This window comes from Cynocephalus volans, chromosome 6, assembly GCF_027409185.1.
Source record: "Cynocephalus volans isolate mCynVol1 chromosome 6, mCynVol1.pri, whole genome shotgun sequence".
In the NCBI taxonomy this organism is placed as follows: Eukaryota; Metazoa; Chordata; class Mammalia; order Dermoptera; family Cynocephalidae; genus Cynocephalus; species Cynocephalus volans.
The window spans coordinates 71,596,898-71,616,372 of record NC_084465.1 but is presented as its reverse complement, the minus strand read 5'-3'; the positions used below and the strand labels follow the sequence as shown (position 1 = coordinate 71,616,372).

Here is a 19,475-nt window from a genome sequence, read left to right as displayed (position 1 = left end):
ATGGAAAATACTATCCAGACAATTATATGGAACAATAAAAGACCATGCATAGCCAAAGCAATGCTCAGCAAAAAAATAAAGCTGGAGGCATAACACTACCTGACTTTAAGCTATACTACAAAGCTATAATAACCAAAACAGTATGGTACTGGCATAAAAACAGACACACTGATCAATGGAATAGAATAGAGAATCCAGAAATCAACCCACACACTTACTGCCATCTGATCTTTCACAAGGGCACCAAGCCTATTCACTGGGGAAGGGACTGCCTCTTCAGCAAATGGTGCTGGGATAACTGGATATCCATATGCAGGAGAATGAAACTAGATCCATACCTCTTACCGTATACTAAAATCAACTCAAAATCGATTAAGGATTTAAATATACACCCTGAAACAATAAAACTTCTTAAAGAAAACATAGGAGAAACACTTCAGGAAATAGGACTGGGCACAGACTTCATGAATACGACCCCAAAAGCACGGGCAACCAAAGGAAAAATAAACAAATGGGATTATATCAAACTAAAAAGCTTCTTCACAGCAAAAGAAACAATTAACAGAGTTAAAAGACAACCAACAGAGTGGGAGAAAATATCTGCAAAATATACATCTGACAAAGGATTAATATCCAGAATATATAAGGAACTCAAACAACTTTACAAGAAGAAAACAAGCAACCCAATTAAAAAATGGGCAAAAGAGCTAAGTAGGCATTTCTCTAAGGAAGATATACAAATGGCCAACAGACATATGAAAAAATGCTCAACATCACTCAGCATCCGGGAAATGCAAATCAAAACCACATTGAGATACCATCTAACCCCAGTTAGGATGGCTAAAATCCAAAAGACTCTGAACGATAAATGCTGGCGAGGTTGCGGAGAAAAAGGAACTCTCCTACATTGTTGGTGGGACTGCAAAATGGTGCAGCCTCTATGGAAAATGGTATGGAGGTTCCTCAAACAATTGCAGATAGATCTACCATATGACCCAGCTATCCCACTGCTGGGAATATACCCAGAGGAATGGAAATCATCAAGTCGAAGGTATACCTGTTCCCCAATGTTCATCGCAGCACTCTTTACAATAGCCAAGAGTTGGAACCAGCCCAAATGTCCATCATCGGATGAGTGGATATGGAAAATGTGGTACATCTACACAATGGAATACTACTCAGCTCTAAAAACGAGTGAAATACTGCCATTTGCAACAACATGGGTGGACCTTGAGAGAATTATATTAAGTGAAACGAGTCAGGCACAGAAAGAGAAATACCACATTTTCTCACTTATTGGTGGGAGCTAAAAATTAATATATAAATTCACACACACACACAAAAACTGGGGGGGGGGGATATATAACAACCACAATTATTTGAAGTTGATACGACAAGCAAACAGAAAGGACATTGTTGGGGGGGGAGGGAGAAGGGAGGAAGGTTTTGGTGATGGGGAGCAATAATCAGCCACAATGTATATCGACAAAATAAAATTAAAAAAACAAACAAACAAAAAAAAAAAACAAAGAGACTAAGGGAATGCCAGACCTAGTACAAAGAAAGGGATCTACTTTGGATGCCTGTACAAATCTCTTTACACTAATATTGTCTATTAATACATTGAAATGAGGCTAAGTCACCCTTAGATGACATTATCATACAAATGAAGGGAAATGAACATTTGCAAAATAAATGCTATTGGCCAAAAAAAAACAGATTGGAAAAGATGAAGTCAAACTGTCCCTGTTTGCAGATGACATGATCCTATATATCGAACAGCCTAAAACCTCTACAAAAAAACTCTTGGAATTGATAAATGATTTCAGCACAGTAGCAGGATACAAAATCAACACACAAAAATCAGTAGCATTTCTTTTCTCCAATAGTGAACATGCAGAACGAGAAATCAAGAAAGCCTGCCCATTTACAATAGCCACCAAAAAAATAAAATACTTAGGAATTGAGTTAACCAAGGACGTGAAAAATCTCTATAATGAGAACTACAAACCACTGCTGAGAGAAATTAGAGAGGATACAAGAAGATGGAAAGATATCCCATGCTCTTGGATTGGAAGAATCAACATAGTGAAAATGTCCATACTACCCAAAGTGATATACAAATTCAATGCAATCCCCATCAAAATTCCAAAGACATTTTTCTCAGAAATGGAAAGAACTATCCAGACATTTATATGGAACAATAAAAGACCACGCATAGCCAAAGCAATGCTGAGCAAAAAAAATAAAGCTGGAGGCATAACACTACCTGACTTTAAGCTGTACTACAAAGCTATAATAACCAAGAGTATGGTACTGGCATAAAATCAGACACACTGATCAATGGAATAGAATAGAGAATCCAGAAATCAACCCACACACTTACTGCCATCTGATCTTTGACAAAGGCACCAAGCCTATTCACTGGGGAAGGGACTGCCTCTTCAGCAAATGGTGCTGGGATAACTGCATATCCATATGCAGGAGAATGAAACTAGACCCATACCTCTCACCGTATACTAAAATCAACTCAAAATCGATTAAGGATTTAAATATACACCCTGAAACAATAAAACTTCTTAAAGAAAACATAGGAGAAACACTTCAGGAAATAGGACTGGACACAGACTTCATGAATATGACCCCAAAAGCATGGGCAACCAAAGGAAAAATAAACAAATGAGATTATATCTAACTAAGCTTCTGCACAGCAAAAGAAACAATTAACAGAGTTAAAAGACAACCAACAGAGTGGGAGAAAATATCTGCAAAATATACATCTGACAAAGGATTAATATCCAGAATATATAAGGAACTCAAACAACTTTACAAGAAAAAAACAAGCAACCCAATTAAAAAATGGGCAAAAGAGCTAAGTAGGCATTTCTCTAAGGAAGATATACAAATGGCCAACAGACATATGAAAAAATGCTCAACATCACTCAGCATCCGGGAAATGCAAATCAAAACCACACTGAGATACCATCTAACCCCAGTTAGGACGGCTAAAACCCAAAAGACTCTGAACGATAAATGCTGGTGAGGTTGTGGAGAAAAAGGAACTCTCATACATTGTTGGTGGGACTGCAAAATGGTGCAGCCTCTATGGAAAATGGTATGGAGGTTCCTCAAACAATTGCAGATAGATCTACCATACGACCCAGCTATCCCACTGTTGGGAATATACCCAGAGGAATGGAAATCATCAAGTCGAAGGTATACCTGTTCCCCAATGTCCATCGCAGCACTCTTTACAATAGCCAAGAGTTGGAACCAGCCCAAATGTCCATCGTCAGATGAGTGGATATGGAAAATGTGGTACATCTACACAATGGAATACTACTCAGCTATAAAAACGAATGAAATACTGCCATTTGTAACAACATGGATGGACCTTGAGAGAATTATATTAAGTGAAACGAGTCAGGCACAGAAAGAGAAATACCACATGTTCTCACTTATTCGTGGGAGCTAAAAATTAATAGATAAATTCACACACACACACACACACACACACACACACACACACACACACACACACAGAGAAAAAAACCGGGGGGGGGGGGAAGAAGATATAACAACCACAATTACTTGAAGTTGATATGACAAGCAAACAGAGGGGACATTGGTGGGGGGGACGGGGGGAGGGAGGAGGGAGGGAGATTTTGGTGATGGGCAACAATAATCAGCCACAATGTATATCGACAAAAAAAAAAAAAAAAGACAACCCTCTCTCTCACAAAATGGCAAAATTCTTCATAAGAAATATCACAGCTTCCCCTTTACCAGGAGATGTAAAAATTTTACCAAAAAAGCAATTCTCCAGTCATGGACAGACAATGAGATATCCATTCCTAACAATGGCATAAACCTTCAGGAATACAACTCGTATGGCAAAAATTCTATGGAAGATAATTTGTGGGTGTTCCCAAATCCTTCTAAATTGAGTGAGGCAGCCTTTGGGAAAACTAAGAGTAAAACTATTCAGTCAACATAATCAAATTGCCTTTATAAGAATAAATTCTGAAGAGATTCATATTTAGAATAAGAATGTGGGATTTCCCCCAGTGGTTCTCCAAGAAACCCGTATAACTAACTAAAAGTGGACATGAAATAAAAGTTTGCAGAAGTCATCAATGTGTGTGTGTGCATTTGTACATTTTGTACCTTAAAAAATTACCTTTAAATTATACTATCTTTCTTTCTAATGATCCTATGATATGTTACTTCTAGATATAATATTCATGTCCTCAAGAGTGGTATGCTAACAATCACCCAACACCAACTTTTCTCTTTGACTGACCTTGCAATAGTATTCATTTAAGGCTTAATCACTCTTCATGGACAAATCATTGTCTATCAAGCAGTAATTTATTTGATGTGTTCCTGGAAATTTTTTTACACCATTAGTTTTGTGAGACCCAAGTGTTGCATAACAGAAACTACTAAAATAATACCTTGTTCACAATATATTCATTAAGCACACTTTTAGGAGTATAAGTAAAACACTTTATAATCTTTTATTTACTATATAAAGATACAAATAAAATTGAATAAAATGCTTTTGGTATAGTAGTCTTAGATCTTAAATATTTCCTGAGCATTGTGGGAAATTTTTAGTTAATGCATTTGGGGTTAAAAACATTGCTTTATGAATGAAAAAATAAGGTTAGCTAGCATACCACTTTGCTTTAAAGAACAAAAGATATATCATAAGGTGGTTAATGCAAATTAATGTAAATGACAGTTAACTATTTCATTTTAAGGGAAGAATAGAAAACAAGACAGATCATAAAAACCTTTTAGGCTAGGCATTTAGTTTCAGCATGTTGTGGTGAAGGGCTTACTTTAACAATATTCTTTATGGTCTTGAATATTTATGATAAAACTTCAAATGTACAGTAATGTTTACATACTTTTCCATTTAATGGAAAATAACAAATCTTTCAAATTTACTTGGGCAAAAGCTGAATAGAGAGAGATATTTAACTAAAAACATCAAAATATAGCTTTTTTAGAAGATAATTTCAAAAGTACAAGCTTCCTACATTCATAAACTTTTTAAGGGTTCAAATCTAATTGCCATAATTAAAATTAAAAATCTTAACCATAATAAATAGAGGTTAGCTACAACCCCAAGGTACAGGAACCAGAGAATTTCTGGGAACTAAGAGAAGACTCACATCTGCACTGGAGCAAATCTAACAGTTTAATCTGACCTAGCAGGCCTGAAATCATTCTACAGGAGACTCAAAGCTCAGACTCATGAACTAACAGTCTCTCCAGAATTACAGAACGAGGAACAATATGCAAAATGAATTTAAGACTATAGCCCTATAGTAACTTTATAATAATATTGGTCAAAGTTATCAAAAGTTTTAAAAAAGGGGGGGAGAATAGACCAATACTTTGGTATTAAAGCATACACTACTAATTCTTAACTATAACAAGAACATGAAAAAGGAGATTACATTCCTTTGAAAATGTGTATTAGTCTGTTCTTGTTTTGCTATAACAGAATATCTGAGACTGGCTTATAAAGAAAAGAGGTTGATTTGACTCATGATTCTGGGGCAGCTGCATCTGGAGAGGGTCTCAGGCTGCTTCTACTCATGGTGGAAAGAGAAAGGGCCGCCATGGTGAGAGAGGAAGCAAGAAAGAGGAAGTGGAGATGCCAGGCTCTTTGTAACAACCTGCCTTTCTAGGGAACTTACCCATTCCTCACCCTCTCACTCCCTCCCCAGGGAGGGCTTTAATCTATTCATGAGGGATCCACCCTCACGACCCCAAAATCTCCCATTTGGCCCCTCCTTCCAACACTGCCACACTGGGGATCAGATTTTAACATGAATTTTGGAGGGCCACACATATCCAAACTGTAGCAAAATGCAATAAAATCAAAAGTTCAGAATTATCTAAAAGAACCAGAAATTACACTCATATCTTCTTCTCTAAGGAGAGACATTCATCAAGGATTATATAAATCTATAATTAATTTTATAAATATGTGGAAAATTTGTCTTGGCATGCACTAGCTAGATTCAAGATAGTTCTAAGCTTGGTTGGAGCGCAGTGTTACAATACCAAAGTCAAGGATTCGGATCCCTACACTCACCAGCTGCAAAAAACAAAAACAGCTCCAAGCTACTAATACAAATAGAGTATGTTAAACATAAAATATGTAAGTATAAATAACTCATATATTATTATGAACATTTAAAGAAAAGTTCAGTGACAGAACTGAAAATCAGTAAGGTATTTTAGCAGAATATCTAACTTCAATTATCATGACTGGCTAATATTAAAAACTGCTCTGAGATTAATTCTGCACAATGTCTGGCGACACACCAGCCTGTACAGTCATAACTATCACATATTGCTAAAGTTTTCTGTGTATCATTAATTTCATGTAATCATATTAATTTCAAACGTGAGCAGTATCTATTCTAACAAGGGAACAACAATTCTAATTTAGGGATATGAAGTTTATATTGTTTTGCCTTGTTTTCTAGGATGACGATTATCATGACTATATGAAAGATACTCACTAAAAAAAATAAAATAAGCAAAGGAAATGCATCAGTGAAGCACCGAAAATGTCAGCCTTCGGTGCATACTTATAGCCTAGAACTATATACCAAGACCACTGATATCTTTCTGAGGTTTAACTTGGCATTCAGCTATTACCCAGAGATTCTGGAGTTTCCTGCCAAATAAAGGACAAACATGTCAACTGGGTATGGTATGCTACTTGCTGCTGTTTTAAAAAACAATGCCACATTACAGTACTCTTTGTCCACAAAAATGCCTGACATTTCATTGGCTTCAAACCTTTCAGGCCTAATAAATAACTCCATTTCTTATGACAGAGATTTCTTTCATTGATAGGTTTATTAAACAAATAAGTAGTTCATCAGTTTACAAAATGTGTTATTTCACACAATTTAATATGAAAGAACTAGCAGGTGGTACTATTAAGAATCATCAGTAGTAGGAATTGTTTCATAGATGACCAACTTAATCTACCTCTGGAACACTGCCATCCTTTATAAGGTTTTTCCATATAACACACTGGAAGTTTTAGTACCCATCTACTCGGGGTGTTTATGAAATCCTTCTGCAACTTTAAACTTGACCTATCCCACTGAACTATATTTTATGGGACTGTGTTAAAACTGTTGTGTATTCATCCAGACCACATTCTTTAAAGGAACTTTGAGCCAGGATCATGAATGCAATTTATGAAATCACTCGGCAGCAGCTGGAGAATGTTTTCAATGAGGTGGAAAATCAGACTGAATGTTGGATCACCAAAAAATGGTGGTTATGTTGAAGTCTATAAATTTCAAGTGCAATGTTAAAGTCCTATGCACACAGATTTAAGTCTTTTTTAATTTTGTTCTGTCACAAATACAACAAAGATTAAGGTCTAAAGTTAACAAGGAAATTTTAAAAACACCCAAAATGGCTATGATGTTATATATACTACTAGAAACTTTATTTTTCCCATGTTAGAAGACTAATAGCAACTCATTAGAAAATGTTTTACAGCATCCTAAAAAAGGCTAAAATGTATTTTAGAGATCACTGATGCTCCAACTGACTTGGACCATATTTTTAACTTCTTACTATTTATAAAGATGTATATTTGAAAGCAAATCATTTCCTAATGGGTTGAGCAAGATGGAGAAGAATTATCTGCATGAGAGAGATTGGTTAACATGTTAAAATACAACCTGGCTAGATGCAATGTAGTATCCTAGATTGGATCCTGGAATAGAAAAAGAATATCAGAGAAAAACTGGCAAAATCCAAATAATGTCTGTGGTTTATTAATAGTATTGTACCAATGTTAATTTCTTAGTACTCACAAATCTGTCTTGGCTATGTAAGATTTTAGCATCAGGGGAAGCTAGATGAAGAACAGAAAGAAATGATCTGCACTAAAATTGCAACTTTTCTGCAAATCTAAAACTATTCCAAAATAAAATGTCTATTAATTTTTTAATGTGATGAAAATATTGGTGTCTTCTCTACCTTTCCTGTACTCACTGATTGTGACAATTTTATTTTCTAAAATTGGCCACAACAGTATCTCCTATCACACATGCTCTTTGGCAATATTTCTCCATTAAAAGCTAGTATTTATTTCTCTATACCCTTGAACTTGGGAATACCCTGAGGCTACTTTCACCAGTGGAACATGGTAGAACTGATGGGACCAGCTCTTACATGGCCTGGAAGCTCCTACTTCCTGCCTCTCCTAATGCTCACTCTTAGAACTCAGCCACCACTTTATGAGAAACCCAAGCAACATGGAAAGGCTGTGTGTGGTACTGTATTCTTATTCACAGCCTTAGATTGGCCAGCATCAACTGGCAGTCACAAGAGTAAGCCAACTTGGACATCAAGCCCAGCAGAGTTTTGTGATGACAGCAACCCAAGCAGACACTTGATTACAACCACATGAAAGAGCTCCAGCAATAACTGCCCAGTTAAGCCCAGTCAACCCACTGACATATGAGATAATAAGTAATTGTTTTATGCCACTAAATTTGGGGTAGTTTCTTACACAAGATAACTGGGACACCAGTAATCAATACAACAGAAGCGACTGCCCAGAAGTATTCATGGAAGAGCTGGAAATAGAAGGTGTGGAAAATAGAAAATCTGGGAAAAATAATTGTTTCCCATTTCTTTACTGTTCTGCCTATTTGTTTCTCTTCACAGAACTTACAGATTATAACAGTTAAGAACAATGAGTAAAGTAAATTTCAGGAAAAAACACTCAACTGGAACTTCATGGGATCATCAACTTTTTTATATTTACCAAGTCAAACATATCAGTTGACTAATACTCAGTCAATAAATATTTTGTTAAAAGGGACACGAATTACTCATTGCATTTGCTTACTACATAACAAGAATATTTTAGGGAATCTCAATGGCTACAGCAAGTAATCCAAGCAGAAGCTGAAAGAATATTTATCTAAAATAGACTATATAACACAAAATAATAATTGCTCATATTTATCTCTAGTATTCCTCACAGTCCTACAGAGTGGACTCTCTTACTATCTCAATTTTACAGATAAGGAAAATGAAGCCTAGCAATGTTAAGCAACTTGCTCAAGATCACCAGGTTAGCTAGAGTAGGAGATGAGTTCAAATCCAGGGTATACAGTCCAAACACTTCTGACTCTGGTATTTTTATACTTAAACCTTCTTGTATACATTTTAGTGGAGTGTTATAAACATTTTGAATCACTAATAAAATATCATATTTCAAATTTGCTCTAACATTGTGCTCCATAGAAAAAATTTATATTCTTTCAAAAAATTTTTTCTGAAAACTCTGAGTCTTTTCGGTTACTTAATTACTATGAGCAAATAACTTAAAAGACCTATGAGTCTGATATAATTCTCTAGAATGCAATATGACCAAATCCTCTTGATTCTACCTCTAAAATACCTCTAGAAGCTGGTTTTTTCCTCTTTCATCCCCATGACACTACCCTAGTCCAGGACTTTATCATTTCTTCTTGCTTAGGCCATGGCAAATGGCTACCACATGTTCATGCCCTACACTGCTACCATAGTTCTGTCCTTAAAACACGTATGTGATCATTTTACTCCTTCCACCCAGGAGAAAAGAACTTTCAACATATTTACAAATCAAAGTTCAACAGTTTTAGTATAACATTACAATCCCACCACCACCACCACTCCTATGACTGCCCCTATCCAGCCCCAACCATCTTCTAGGTATCACACCAACTATATTTCATCAAATAGTATTTGCTTTGAAAATCATCACCCTTCTGTTTAACATTGCTTAAAGTCAGGTTTGGTGGTGTGGGGCTTTTTCCCCCAGGTTTTTTGTTTGTTTTGTTTTTTAAGAGAAAATGTATGATTATCAGTACATGCCTATTTTTAAACCTAGCCACTCAGATCACCTGGCTCAGAACAAGAGTGGAGGAGGTAAGAGAGATTGACACCCAGTGCAACTTTGAAGGAGTGAACCATGAAGATGTAGACATTTTTTTCTCTAAAAAAAAAGAATGAACTAAGCAAGTATGAATGCAATTACAGGTAGATTTAAAGGTAGAAAAAGGAAGAGAAGCTGGATGAGACAAGATCATCTGCTCACAATTAGGGCTAATAGAAAGCTGAAGAAGAGGCAAACATACCCATCAGCCTCTGTGGGCACATTAGCACAGTGGTTCTCAACTTTGGCTGCACATTAGAATCATTTAGGAAACATCTAAAAGTCCCTTCCATGTGTTTTCTAGGCCAATTACATCAGAATCTCTAGGGTTAAAATCCAGGCATTGGTAGTTTTTTAGAGCACCCCCTGTGATTCCAATGTACAGCCAAGGTTGAAATCCACCCTGTTAAGACAAAGCTGATGAGACAGGACTAAAGAGATCTGGCAACTCAGATAACTGGAAAGCAACAAGTAACTGTAAGCACAGTTATGATTTCCTTCAGGAATTCTTAGCAGCCTGGGAGCAGTGATAGGTAAAGGGAAAGGGTGGGTTTATTCAGAATTTAAAACTGGCAGGGATCAAAATAATAAAGACCTGATTTCACTACACTGCAAAGACTGACGACAGGCCCTAGACTGGCTAAGAAATCAGGGAGTGATGAGAGATTGAGCAAATAGCTTCAGTGAATTAGGTGAACAAATGGGAACAGTGGCAGGAAAGAGAGACAACTTGACATCAGAGAGCAGGATTTCTGAGTTTAATATTTAAGATTTCTGAGGTGGGACCATTCTGAGTGACTATATATTCTAAAGCAAGGCCACAGCAGGGAACTATTGGAGTAGAAAAGGTGGAAGTCACTGACAAAAGAAAGTCTTTGGAGAACAAAAGATTGAGGGTCAGTGTTAGCTGGGGGCATCATAATGGACTTAGTTGCCCAGGTTGGCTACAGGATCTAGGAAGGGGAAGAAACCAAGTCAAAGGGCCCTGTGAAGTTGGGGGTACAACCCAGAGTGAACAGAGAACAGCAGTGGGCAAAGTCAGGTGGTACCAAGTTCAAAAGATGGTGGCCATATTAATAAGGTAAAAGAGAAATGGATTTCAGTGCAGAGTGGCTGCAAGAGACTGACAGCCCTAATCACAGAAGCCATGTCCCAAAGTGTGTGAGAGAATGAGCAGCATCTGTATGAGAGGGCTGAGTCCTCTCAAATACAGGAAGAAAATGGAGCATCTTTTCAAACCCATATGTTCATCATTGGCTTCCACTGCTCAAGATATACTTTTCAAGATAAAGACATTAGCAGAGCCCACAAGGTCTAGACTTGGGTCTACCTAACTCCCCAGCCTTATCCTGTTCCATGCTCCCTCATGGTTCTCTGCACAACAGCCTGAGGGCCTTTTTCCAACTCACCAAACTTGCTACTTCCCTCCCACCAAAACTCCATTACCCATTGCTATTCCTTTAGTCTCAAACTCTCTTATTCCCCTCCCCTTTCTACCCAGTTAACGCATTCATGTTTCCATTTTCAGTTCAAATACTACTTACTAAGAGAAGACTTCCTCAACATTCCATATTTGGTCATCTGCTCTCATAGCACTCATCAATGTTGTAGTTTTACAAATATTTGGGTGATCATATAATTAATTTCTATCTCTCCAACTGGACTGTCAGTTCCATGAGGGCACAGACTGTATCTATCATATTCACCATTTATTCCTAATGCCTAGCAAAATGACTGACATATGGTAGGACAGCTATAAATGCTGCTGAATGAATGAATGAATACATGATTGAATACATGAATGAATGAGAAGGAATATAGTGAAAAGGCTATCAGAATCTTGATACTATTCACATAGCAACCAGAGATAACCATTTCTTGAGGGCTTCCTATGTGCCAGATACGGCTATTCATTTAATCCGTGCATCAACCTCTGACATGGGTTTTATAAATGAGGAAATTGACGCTCAAAGAGATTAAGTGACTTGCCTACTTTTCCCCAGCTGAGAAGTGTCATGGCCAGGATTTTCCCGAGTAGAGGTAACCTATTGTCATGTAGAGCTGGCTGTAGGGATATCTACAGTAAGGGCCAAATCACCCTACCACAGAATGGAGGTCCTAAGGGTTGGGAACTGGGTCAGTGAAGGAGAATAGGTATAGATGGGGAGGTCAATAAAATCACAGGGAGGACATGTAGCCAAAATCCTCCTGGGTGGTCACAAAAGATCAGGAGAAGGAAGAGGCAGCACAAATGGCTGATTCATTGACTCGGTGAAGATCTTCCCTGGTGTGAAAGAGAGTTTTCATTCCACTGGGAGATCATGGAAGGTGACCAGTTCTTGCTGATGACAAAAGTCTTTTCCATGTTCTATAAAAAACTCTGACATCACCATTTAGTACTGGTTCAAATGCATGAGCTTCTCTTTAAGGAAAAGCTGGGTCCCAGTGGCAGGAACCCCTACAGCTGGAAATCATGCAGAGGTACAGTGGTTTTCAGGTAGTAACAATACCAGACAGGTGCCTTGACACTTTAAATAGAATTTGAATTTGACAGTGGCAGGTCCAATGCACATAAACCTCTATATACATGTACAATATGTGAGAAAAGAAACTTCAATGTTTTTCTTATCTAGCTTCAGTCAAAAAATCCAAGTGAGAGAAGAAACATTCACATGCTATAGTAGTTTCCTGAGGCTGGTATAACGAAATAGCACAAACTTGGTGGCTTAAAACAAACGAAATTTGCTCTCTCACAGTTTGGAGACTAAAAGTCGGAAATCAAGGTGTCAGCAGGGCTATGCTCCCTGAAGGCTCTAGGGGAGGATCGTTCCTTGCCTCTTCCTAGCTTCTGTTGGTAGCCTGCAATCCTTGGTGTTCCCTGGCTTGTAGCTGTGTCACTCCAATCTCTGCCTCTGTTGTCACATGCCCTTTTCCTCTGTGTGTGGTCTCTGTGTCCAAAACTCCCTCTTATAAAGACATCAGTCACTAAATGAGGGCCCAATACTGATCAATTAGTATGACATCTTAACTTGATTACATCTGCAAAGACTCTATTTCCAAATGAGGTCACATTCACAGGTACTGAGGTTAAGACTTAAACTTATCTTTTTGAGGGTGACAATTCAACCCACAAACATGCTAACCACCCATTCCTCCAGGTATTCTGAATGCTACTTTTCTAAAAATTCAGATTACCAGAAGGCAGTACACCTGCACTCAATTCACTTAGCTTTCACTGAAGGCTTTTAGTTCTTGAGTAAAATACTTCTTATTTTTATTAAAAGTTTAAATAAAAATACCTGAAAGAACATATTGGCTTCTTCTACAAAATCACTATTGAAGACAATAACTACTATGTTTTTTCAAAAAGTCTTTATAATTATCATGAACAGTTTATTTCTCCTGATGAAAATGAAAAATTTTCTTTTGTCTGGTTATTAGGAAGTTTAGTAGTCTAGACTATAGTTCTATACTTACACTTAGTAGTCTATACTACCAAAATACTATAGTAGTCTGGGTAAGTGTTTCTCAAATGTTGGCATGTATCAAAATCACGGAGGGGAGTAGTTAGAGAAGGAAATAATTAAAAACACAGGTGCCTGGGACCCACTCCAAATCTACAAAATCAGAAGGGATCAGGATGAGGCCCAGGCTTCTTCACTTCTGACACACATCCAAAGTCATTCTGCTGTACCCCAAGTTTGAGTACCACCAGGCTAGGGCTTTTTAGACCTTATTAGCCCCTTTACTCTCAAAGAGGTATAATTTACAAGTTTTGTAATTTAATGGTCTTGTGGAGTTCATGTCCTTTATTGAAAGCTATATCATATATTTTTTGGATATTTACAATTAAGATTAACAAGCAATTTCTAAGTATTCTATTTCTAAACTAACCATTTGTAGCACTTTTTTCCCCAAAGATGACATACATTCTCAAACAGACGGCTTTATTCATCCTCACCATGTCCCTTTGTGGTACACTGGAAGAAGAAACTATTATTCCCTTCAAAGATGAAAAATAAAGGCTCAAGTCCAAATCAAACTAAGTATTTATTAAACACCTTTAATGTTCAAGACACTGTTAAATATCACCTCATCAGGACACATAATAGCTAGGGAGGTGCATCTCTGAATATGAAAAGGTTAGTGTACCATTTAAACACTTCACAGCCCACTAATTTACCATCTCCTGTTTGTACAGAATTAAACAGTCTGGACAGTTTAATTATTTTAATTGATCAGTATAAGTAGTTGTGAACAATTCTGAATAAGAGCTCCCAGTACATGTACCTTCTTCTTTCCATGTTATTTTTCTCATTTTCATTTCACATGTGAAAATGAATTAAGCCTCCCAAACTTGAGATTATAAGGCACTGCAAAGTACTACAGTCACTAAGATGAAAAAAAATAGTTTCCATGGCCTTCCACAGTTGAAGCTATCTGAAAAAACATATACTCGGTTTGAAGTCTTTTGTGAAATCCCTTGTGAGACTCAACTGTTGACTGTGGTTAGAATACATTCAAAAGTATAATCAGATTGCATCATCACCATCACCTGCTCAGAGGCGAGTCAAAGAAACATGTGCTCGTGAGGCAGAAGCTGGCTTATTGTACAGCACTCTCATGTGGGCTTGCCAGAGAGATTAGTCACCATTTTGCAGCTGGTTTCAAATTCAGTTGCTGTGATACAAGTGCAGATGCAATAGCTTACCCTAATTATATTGCTCCAGTTTAATCTTTCCATTTGTAGCATACTATATACTGGCTCAAATTCAAGACTCTGGATTGGGGACTGGTTTCAAATAGAAGAGACTTCAAAATCACACATTTGTGGACCTCCCCTCTACGGCTTGCTGATCATATTTCATCACTGATCTTTTGGAACTTCTGAATTCAGCCAAAGGTGTTTTAGCTCTCTAAGCCTTCACTGAATCTTGTTAATTAACAAAACGGGAGGAAAACTGTTCCTAAAAATTTTTTTCAATAAAATAAAAGAGAAATTATGCCGTCTCCAAAAATACTTTTCCATATTTTTTTTTTAAAAATGCCCATTTTCTCCTACTTGGAATTAAACATGCTAGCAAATTCTAAGGAAATGAATTGTAATCAGTGGTTTCTAAACTTGACTGATGATCAAAATCACTTGGGAAGCTTTAAAATACATGCAGATTTCCCCGGCTTTACCCTAGATCTATTGAGTCATAATTTAAAGAGGTTCTTTTAAAATTAATCTTGAAGGTAAATACAGCTTATACTGGTACTGCTTCTGAGAATCAGAAACAAAAAAGAAAAAAAAGAACATATTTTTGCCTAAGGCAGATCTTTTTACTGCCTGTTATTGTCCATATTTAATAAATGCTGTGTGTCAAAAATGATGTCTATACAAAGAGATGAGGTAATTAGAATTTTAAAACAAAAGAAAAAATAAAATTCAAGCATCCTCAGATCCACAGAAGTTAATCAGACAAGAAGCTCCAAGAGGAGATTTCTGGATGTAAACAATAATGACAAGGAGTTCAACACACATTTACAAATACCTGTAGTCTTAAATTTTTGGTATGTTTCAAATTGTTGGATGCATATAGTTGTTTCCTCAAAATACCTTAAAAGTATGATTTTGAAGGTGCATATTTTAAAATTTAAATTATACATTTCTACTCTCTTGTTTCTTAATAATTCAATCATTCCATGCTAGTGCGGGGAATACAGTGACAAACAAGAACAGACAACCCATGACCTCACTATGCATACAGTATCATGCATAGCATTATAAAAAAATTAAAATATTAAAATAGTTCTATGATTACAACAAAGTGTATTACAAGAAATTCATATTAATATCCTTCAAAATATCTTGGAGATAAAGATAACATATTCAAGTTATAGCTGACACATTATTTGGAAAAATCACTCAAGTTCTCTATTTCTCCATCCCAAATGAATGATGGCAGTTTTACTTTATCTGATCTAAACTTTACAATTTATTTATCATACAAAATTTTGAAGTTAATAAATGAAAGTTATACAACAGGTTATTCAACACACTGCTAAAATAATGAATCCCTGTGTCAATTCTAAAAATTGGATTTCCCTAAAGTAAACTCTGAAAGCCACACAACTATGACAAATAGAATCTATAGTACTTTGTCACTCTGCTTAATATTCTAAAATAACCATTAAACATCAAATTTAATAGGGAAGTTTTCTAAACAGACTTCCATATGATGGAAGATGTTAATTGGACCATTATTTATGGCCAACTATAAACTTTTATATACATAACAGTGGTGAGGTCTAAACAAAATCTTGAGGTTAAAATTTCAAATTCACTCTCTCATCCGGGCCACAGTTCCTGAACCACATGATTACAAACTAATTTCTTTATTTAAACTGTATTTTATTTTTTTAAGTTATTTTACAAACACTCCATATTGTTGATGACCTAAATGAGAAAAATGGATGAATTAAATAAGTAGAGGCCATATTAGCCTATGATTGGAACTATTTCTTCATTTAATAAAAACTCAGTTAAAGTAGGAAATCATAAAACATAGTATAAGCATAACTTAAACATTTCATTTTAACTCAAAACAAATACATTATATTCATTTAATAAAGAGAATACTTTGAAGTTATTTAGAAAAAATCCAATTTTTCTCAGCATTGTTCCTTCCCATGTTATAATATTACTGAATCCTGATTTAGGCTGTTATTCAATACAATGTAAAATTTTCTAGGACATCTGTAACTATGACATGAGTGATTTTTGCATCTGGATTGCACTTATCTCCTCCTCCTCTTCATATTTAGATTCATCATTTTCTGTCACAACTTGTATGGTTTCTGCATCATCCATAATTTCACTCTAATAAAAAACCAAAAAACTGTCCATTACATTAGTTTCTTTTTAATTAATAAAAATCTTCAATCTGTCTGATATAATTAAATATGAATACTTAACAGAGACAAATAATCTTTTTAACTATCTCCTTGTAATTCAGGATATTCTTAAGTCATTATTTTCACCAAAGTTTAGTAAACGCTTAAATGAAAATTTTGCTCTATACTATCACTATACTACTTTTTAAATGTTAGATAAATGTTATCTATTTTATGACTGCTACTTCTGTCTTGTATTTTTTTTCCAAATTAAAACTCAAAAACAAATTTTTCTATTTCCTCTTTAAATATTCTAGAATCCTCTGATTCACAGTTTAGAGCAATAACACTACATTCAACTATGGCTTTTAGGTCACTTTTTTTTTTCCTGAAAACTTGTGGATCTTTATTTTCATTTTAAAAATCATTGCTACTGAAAAACGCCAACCTTAATTGAATGAAAACAGAGATCTTGTCTGCATTGTTCATCATTGTTTACCCAACACTCATCACAGCACCTGGCACATAGAAAGTATTCAGATATTGTTTGAATGCATGAATGACTACATGATTTCATGGAAGCAGTCACTATCGAAATAAGAGTGAACTTTTCTAAGTTACTTATCAAGGAACTAGCTTTGGTTGTCAATAGCTTTGAGTTTCATATTTAAGAGAAAATTCATTAAGTCAGCTATTCTAACAGCTATAAGGTTTAGGCCAACTCTTCTGCTTCCATCACTCACCAAAATCACCAATGAAACTTCATTGATAAATCTAGTGAAAACTTTTCAGTTCTTATTTTATTTGTAGGTCACTTTGTCTAAAGTCCCCAGAAGGGGAATGTGAAGAAACTTAAGGAGCAGAGCAGTTTGGGGTATGTTTATTTTCTTCAGCCGTTTCTATGCCAAAGGTACATATTAATAGCGAAATATTTTATAAATAATTCAGAGTCTATATAGTAAAAAACTAAAAATGTATAACGTATATTTTTTTAAAGTGCTAAGATTTGTGAATCTGACTATAACAAGAAGCTGTAGTTCACTAGTTCTAGTTGCACTGCTGTCTATGGCAACTGTAATTCCTTTAGATGTTTTGTTTACTCTATTGCCACAAGCTCTGCTTTTATGTGTCATCATCTGAAGAACTGTTCAAACTACATGATAAAACAGACCTACAACTATCACTATCAATAAAAAAGACAAATCATTTGTAATTTTTTTTTTTTTTTTGTCTTTTTTTTGTGACCGGTAAGGGATCGCTACCCTTGGCTTGGTGTCACCTACACTGCACTCAGCCAGTGAGTGCACCAGCCATTCCTATATAGGATCCGAACCCGCGGCGGGAGCGCCCCTGTGCTCTTAAGTGCTGCACTCTCCCGAGTGCGCCACGGGGGCCGGCCATTTGTAAATTTTTGAACAGGTTGAACAAGAAACAATTACTTTCTACAACTTCCCGATACCTGACTTTTTCACCAACTTCCAACACATCTGTTACTTGCTTAACCTTCCTATACACGGCAGATTTTTTAACACCTTTATTTCCAGTTAGTGATGACTGATGAGAGTTCTGAGCCTTTTTTATGTTGGTCCAACATATACGTTGCACACCATCTCCAATTGCTTTTAAATAAATAAGAACTTAAAGACATTGCAAATCAGTCTACTACAGATTCCTAGATTCTTTTCTAAGTCATTTCAACCACACCTAAGTTGACAGCTCCTTTTTTAATTTTAGCCAACTGTATAGTTTACTTACAAAGCATTTAACTAAATTTTCCTAGAAATAAGTACTCCCTCTTTATATTCATATTTTTAATTAAATTATGCAATCACAGTGACAAGCACACACATTTAGGGGCAAACAGCTTGACATGGAAAGGAAACCACTCTGATGGAGGAGGCAAAGCATATCTGCTCACCAGGGAACAGCCTAGATGCTGCCAACATCCAGGGCTTTATACAAAAGTTGAAGAATACCAACCAACCTGCCAAGTCACATAAGTGGAGGTCAGTTAAAGATTTCTCTTATACACTTTTCTTTGAGAAAGATGGGGCACTTATCCAAAGAAACAGATAAGAGCTACTATAAAGGATGTAAAGGTATTTGGAGAATATTAAAAAAAATTCTGACTTTCCAAATCTTTGTCAAGGACCAATCCTATATTTCTAATTCTTATTCCATATATATACAAATACCACTATATTTTTAAATAATGCTTTCCAAAGAAATTTCATTGGTGTGTATACATATTAAATAATAAATGCTAATTTAATTTTTTCACATATTTTAGTTTTTACTTAGTAAAACAAAACTAACTTTTCAAATAAGACATTAAATGAATGATAGTTTTCCCATCTTGATGCAGATAATACTGTATTTTCATTGAAAATGAAATCTGACAATCAGAACTCTACCAGTCAAACTAAAATCGTTAATGTTGACCTTCCACAAACCTGCAAGCAGCACAGGAGAACCTGAAAATGCTAATATGCACAGGAAAAAAATCTTTTTTTTTTTTTTGCTGGGGGGGAAATCTCTCTTAAACAAAAAGCAAAGACAGCTTCATCTAATGTATTACTACAATGAATCAATAATGAAGATGAAAAGA

The 19,475-nt window shown here is 35.8% G+C and overlaps 1 protein-coding gene and 1 pseudogene across 4 annotated transcripts in view; one reads left to right on the top strand and one right to left on the bottom strand.

Moving 5' to 3' along the window:
* Positions 1-3,997, top strand: part of LOC134380067 (5-azacytidine-induced protein 2-like) — a 56,193-nt pseudogene extending 52,196 nt beyond the window's left edge.
* UMAD1 (UBAP1-MVB12-associated (UMA) domain containing 1) overlaps positions 1-19,475 on the bottom strand; it is a 266,139-nt gene that overhangs the window by 154,100 nt on the left and 92,564 nt on the right. The gene's annotated exons all lie outside the window — the stretch shown is intronic.